The following is a 6,700-nucleotide window of genomic DNA, read 5'->3' on the forward strand; positions in this document are numbered from 1 at the left end:
TATTTTATCTGTATTTGATTTGCATCTAATTTGTACTACAATTTTCTATGATTCTAAAGACTTGCTTTTCCAACACCACAAACTCTCATACCCATTTTATGAATCAATCAGAAAAATATGATAAGACTGATCTTAAATTGATTGACCTTTATTTTGGCCTCTATCCATGCATACCTCACCAATTTTGTTGTGTTCCTCCCCTTGTTAATTTGCAATGTTTAGAACTTAAGTTAATACTATAAAAGTTTTGAATAGACATATATTGGATGCTTGAATTTCAGGTCCTAGTGATGAAATCTACTCTGAAATTTGGGGACGTACATGAGATTTCTGTAGAGTAGTTAAAACAAGATACTTTTGTGCTTTTGCTCCAAATTTGAGCAAAAAAGAAATTTTTTTATATACTTTGCGTCATCTGTCTCTCAAAGTTTCTCTCACGTCAAGCCCATTAGTTTGCGTCTGTTTTTTTGTACATGTGGTGACCATGAGAGCTCAACGCACTCTGCGGGAACACCAGTGTACTTTTATCTTTTTCTTTGCCTAACACCGTGCATTGTAAGCTTACTATAGGATAAGTGAGCTTCTCCGGACCATACAAATGCACGGCGAGCCCACGCAAAAGGTTTTGTTAAGATGTGTCAGATACCACTGAAGATACAAATGGAACCTAACCACACGTCCTCCAATTAGATCTTTTAGATCACTAACAATCCATCCCTCCCCTCCAAAAGGGGATTTGAGTAAATAACCAAATATAGTACTTGGGTTAAGTGTAAGGTTCGTAATTTTTCTTCCACCTCTACTATCGGGAGCCCGAGCTCAAGTATCATATATGCCACCAAAATACAAAACCTTAAACACTAGGAGAAAAGCACCAACACCTAGCAAGATTGGGTGAATACCTAAAATTGTAGTCATTTTGTTCCTATCTTTTCATACATAACCAAAAAATGGAAAAGATTCTTCTAAAGTTTCGGGTCCAATTAGTGCGTGATAAATACCACCGAAGCCTAAAACTACGGAAAAAATTAAGTGAAGTACCCCGGGTACAAAATAGGAAAAAGTGTCCACGATTTCCCCAATAGGACCGACTCCCCATCCTAGAGAAGCTAGATGGGGAAGTAAAATCAATCCTTGTTCATACATAGGTTTTTCCAGTACAAAATGAGCCACTTCAAATAGATTCATTGCTCCAGCCCATAATACAATTAATCCGGCATGAGCCACATGAGCCCCCAAGTAATTTGCCTGACAAATTAATAAGTCGGGCATTACCAGCCCACCAAGCAAAACCAGTGGTTTCTTGGTCACGACCAGCTAAAGTTAGAGTTCCATTAAAGAGCATTTCCACAGGTTAGAACCTCCTTAGGGAATATAAGGTTTTCATGAGGCTGATCTTGAGTCACCATCCAAGCACAAATACCTTTATACAAAAGAGTAATTTTTGTATAAAAAGTCTCAAATTCAGGATCTTCTGCTGCACGAATCTCCTGCGAAACAAAATCATAAGCACATAAGTTCAGAGCTAGGCCAACTACTCCAATGGCACTCATCCATAAACCGGTCACCGACACAAATAACATGAAGAAATGTAACCAACGTTTATTGGAAAAAGCAACCCCCAAAATTTGAGACCAAAAATGGTTTGCAGTGACTATAGAATAAGTCTCTTCGACTTGAGTTGGATTAAAAACACATAATGTATTTGCACCATCACCATCTTCAAATAAAGTCTTTTCCACTCTGATACTCATGGGTACAAGTTCTGTGTCGAACAAATCTATTCATGGGTACAAGCGTCTGCCGTGTCAAACAAATCTACTCATGGGTACAAGTTTTGTGTCGAACAAATCTATTCATGGATACTTTTATACGTAACATGCCAACACCATAATCAAAGGTTGTTGTTGTTGCCATTTATACACAAAATAGTATTCTAAATCACGAGAGAAAGACCTATACCTGGTGCTGGTCTTCTGTTAAGGATAAGCATGATTCAGTCTTTCGGGAGCTAGGGATGGGAGGGAATAAGAGGAAGGAGTTTATCTAGGGGCATGAGAGGCGGAGATAGAGCCAGTGGCATAGCTATAAGAAGTCGATCCAGTAGGTGATTCAGTGGGGCAAATGTTGTTGTTAATGAAACTGTCGACCTATCAACTATATCCTCTTATTCTAGCAACTCTAACTACATATTGGAGGGGGGGAGGGGAGCTAGTAGGTGCCACATTCCCACTCAACCCAACTATAGTTTCCCACCCAACGACACTAAATTTTATTTTTTTTAATAGTTTTAATAAGATTGTCTTATATGTCAATATAGAAACTTGTCATAATTTAAATGATATTTTAAAATATTTTTAATAAGATTGTCTTATATGTCAATATAGAAACTTGTCATAATTTAAATGATATTTTAAAATAAAATTTTAGAATAGTTTCCATTTCAATTGTAAACAAGATTTTTTGGGTATGAATCTAGAAACTTAAATAAAAATTTAATTTTTTTGCATATATTACGAAATTTTATCATTGTTTTCTAAATTTTTGCTCTTTTTTTTTAATCTATATAAGATATCATTTGAAAGACAAAGATTTTCATTTCTTTTCAATAAATAACATTTGCATTTTAGTGTAGCTTAAGTCTTCTGTGAAACTTAAGGTATATACTTTTGTAGTTTATACAATTATGTTCTATTTTTTAAAATTTATTAATAAAATTTATGTTTGCAATTGTACTTTCTCGAAATTAAATATTTTTTGACAATTAACATTTTTCTTAAAATGTCAAATGAAAGGCATTGCAATGACAAAACCGTCATAAAAAAATCACATGACAGATAGGGGTGGTCATCAAATTCCAGGCCTGATCGTAAGTATTTATTGGGGGGAAAAGGTTCCTATATAGGGGAAGCCTATCAATAGTGGATATAGTTAATTTCGTACATCTAGAATTTTTAAATAGTGTATTGGATTTTGCCAAATATTTTTGTTGTCGTCTTCATATGCAACTTATCAGCTTATGCAACTTTATTTTTTGTTGTTGTTGTCAATTTTTTTGTCAGTTATGCGCACAAGGGTCAAAAAGTACACATTTTAAAGTGTCACCTGATACCTACTTAAAGATTTTCCAATAACCGTCCACTCAAAATTGCCAGTACTTGTGGACAAATGCCCCAACAGTTGTGCACAAATGGCCTAGTAGTGGTGCACAAATGGGCCAATTATGGATTAAAAAAGCTCAAAAAGACTAAAAAACAACTGACTATTGGTACATGTGAAACTTATTAGTAAGCTTTTCATTATCATTTTGCTAGCTCCTTTAAAATTAGTAATTGGGGGGTTGGATGAGGAGTGATTAGTTATTGGAACGTGATCCACTACTCATGCTCTTCCCCTTGTAAAATAGTAAGAAAATTAACAAAAACAATTTCATTAAAGAACAAATTTGGGCTAGCAAATTTCAAAGTAATGTCTATCGACATCATTTTTTAACAATTATAGATTGTAAAATCAACATAATTAAGGGAACAACATCAGTTATCGTTCATGTTCCAATAATCGTCCACTCTTTGCACACCCAACCTCCCAAATACTAACTTTAAAAAAACCAAAAAACAAAGAACTAAAAGCCCATTAATAAAGCTCACATGTACCAATAGACACGCATTTTTTTAGCTTTTTTGGAGCATAATTGACCCATTTGTGCATCTTTATTGGTACCCATAGCGCACAACTACTAGGGCATTTGTGCATAAGTATTGACAATTTTAAATGTATGGTTATTGGGACATCTTTAAGAAAGTATCAAACAACACTTTGAGATGTGTACTTTTTTACCCTTGCACGCATAATGAACTCCACAACATGCATCGTTACTACCTAGAAGCCAAAACAACAACTATAAGCAATTAATTCACATGTGGAGACAACCAAAAAAAAATTGTCAAAATCCGATGTACTGTTTAAAATCTGTGGGTGTGCAAAGTTAGCTATAATGGCTACTAGTACACTTTCCCTAAGTTTTTGGTAATAACCTTTGTCCAAACCAAGTTTTATATCGATAGTTCATTTCCACAAACAAGGTTTAGATTCACACATGCAAATTTGATCTAGTTTGTTTCCACACTTTTAATTTCAAACTTAGATTTTGAGAATGACCCAATTTATATTTTGTTACTCTATTTCTAACACATTCAAGAATAAGCAATCATAAGTTATTGTTAGAGTTATTATGTATTAGCTAATAATTATTTATTTAATTATTAGTCTATTATCCTCTACACTTAAGCTAAACTTAGGCAATTAATAATATTGTAGGTATTCTAATTATTAAATACACATTATCTCTTTAGGGTTTCTTTAGAGTTGCATAATCTCCTTTTATAAAGATTGTATTGTATTTCTTTATTCATTCCTTCTCTGAATGATAATCTTTTTCTTCAAAGCCATTATTGTTTTTTATCTCCATTCTTTTCTTGTGACAGGTGTTCTTGGGATCTATGAAGTTGTATTTCTCAACTTCTTCATGGTATCAGAGTCTTCATCTGCTGCTACTTGTTCTTGATTTTTCAGAAGAATTTTTGGAGGCTAGGGTCTTAAGATTTTCAGTTTTAAAAAAAAAAAATCTAGGGTGCTTCTTTGTTTCTGAGCATATTTGGCTCAAACAGACTTCACTGTTGAACTCAGAACACCCAAAACCCCCCATTTTCATATAAAATTTGTCCAATTTGGACAACTTTGGCTCTGAATTTATTTTTTTGGTGTTTTGCCCTTTTGGGCATACATTTCGAGAAAATATATATATATATATATATATATATATATATTTGGGTAGTTTAACGGCGTGCCCAGGCCGCTGCCACCGGCGATTTACTAACTATCGTGGCCATCCAAACTCCCCGCTACTGGTTGCGGTAGCCGCCACTGCTGCAACAGTAACCGTCGATGGTTTGTTCACCGCCACCACTATCGGTAGTGGTAACCTCCACCATTGCAGCAGCTGCCACACTGTCACCCGACTGCCACCATTGCACTGCGCCACCTCCACTGTTGCTCAACTTGGCTCACCTGCCACCTCTGCCCAGTCACCACTCCTGGCCCTTTTTTGCATGTTTTTTGATGGGGGGGTCATTTTTTTGTCATTACTTGGGCAAACGGAGTCGTATTTTGGCAAACAAATAGCCGTTAGAAAGCTCTTCCTAAGCTCTCTTCAGATCTGTAGGTTTGATCTTCTATTTTTGTTGTTTTGATGTCTTTTTTTATGTCAAAGCTACAAGTTCTTTTTTGCACTCTGAGAGGCATAGCTTGAGCATCCAGACTTCGTTTTTGGCACATGAGATATCATTGGAAAGTTGGTTCTATGCACTTTCCAATGGTATGGGTCTTCTTTCCATATTCTACTCCAGGTACATTTTATTCAATTTTTCGCATTTATGCACTCTAGTGAATATCTTGGATGTTTTAGCTCATGGGATCAATTTCTTTGTGTGGGATGACTCATCTTTGGCTATTATTTCTGTATTTCCAGCCTTTTGTCTTCTTTGAGAATTGTATACATCATTTTGTAAGCATTTTCTATTTTGTAAACGCACCGAGATAAAGTACCTTTGTATTGCACATGTATTATGGGTTCTTGCACATCTTGTGCCTTATTGTACTCTCACTCCATTATAAAGTGCCATGGGGGGTTTTATGTTTGCATTTGTTTACCATCTACCTTTGGCATGTGAGTGTTCCTTCCATGATATTAGCCTCATGATGTGTGTCAAGTGAGTGTTCCTTCCACGACACTAGCTTTTATATGTGTTTGTACTTTTTGTTGCACTCTCGATGTTCTTGGTTCTTGGCTTTCAGTTTCAGTGTACCCATCCGCTCTCCTTTGTCAACATTATAGGGGTTTTCCCCTGTTGGTTGTTGGTTCTAATGCTTCCTTAGTTCGTTGGAGTGAGCTATGTCTTCGGTATTTGTTCCTATGTACTAGGCGGATGCAATGGTTGGTTACCTATGCATTTTGGTGAGCTGGATCATTTACTATATGGACACTCTTTCATTCCTATTTTTGGAGGCAACCTTCCATTTTTGATTGATCAACTCTTCAGACTTTGGTGTTTTTGCCATCTGTATCTTCGAGTTCAGTTGTTTGTCTCTGTTTGCCATCTTATTCGAGTAGTGTTATTTGAGGGCACTCATGTAGATTACAGTCTTCTCTACCTGATCATCTTTTGTTTCAGTGAGGTTCTTCAGATCGACAATTATTCTTCAACAATGTTTGCAGCTTCATGCTACAGTGGTGTTCTTCATGTTCATCCTTTGTTCCTTTTTTCTTAGACATTATCTTGTTTGGAGGCTTCTTCAGTCCTTCTCTTGTATTTCTCTCTTTAGGAGAGGATTTTTTCCCATGAAGTTTTCTACTTTTCTCGAGTTGTGAGGGATCTTTTGTACTTGGGTACCTCATCAAGCCTAGTTGTCGGGACCCATTGTTACTTTCATGCATTTTGTTTACATGCATTTTTTTTTCCTTAGTTGTTTTTAGCTACTCCCTAAGTTCATCTTAAGGGGGGGTGTTAGAGTTATCATGTATTAGCTAATAATTATTTATTTAATTATTAGTCTATTATCCTCTACACTTAAGCTAAACTTAGGCATTTAATAATATTGTAGGTATTTAATAATTATTCTAATTATTAAATACACATTATCC

The 6,700-nt window shown here is 35.5% G+C and overlaps 1 pseudogene; it reads right to left on the reverse strand.

Moving 5' to 3' along the window:
* Positions 1 to 524: 524 nt before the first annotated feature.
* Positions 525 to 1,754, reverse strand: LOC131033345 (photosystem II CP43 reaction center protein-like; annotated as a pseudogene).
* Positions 1,755 to 6,700: the final 4,946 nt, after the last annotated feature.

This window comes from Cryptomeria japonica, chromosome 6 (assembly GCF_030272615.1).
Source record: "Cryptomeria japonica chromosome 6, Sugi_1.0, whole genome shotgun sequence".
Lineage (NCBI taxonomy): Eukaryota > Viridiplantae > Streptophyta > Pinopsida > Cupressales > Cupressaceae > Cryptomeria > Cryptomeria japonica.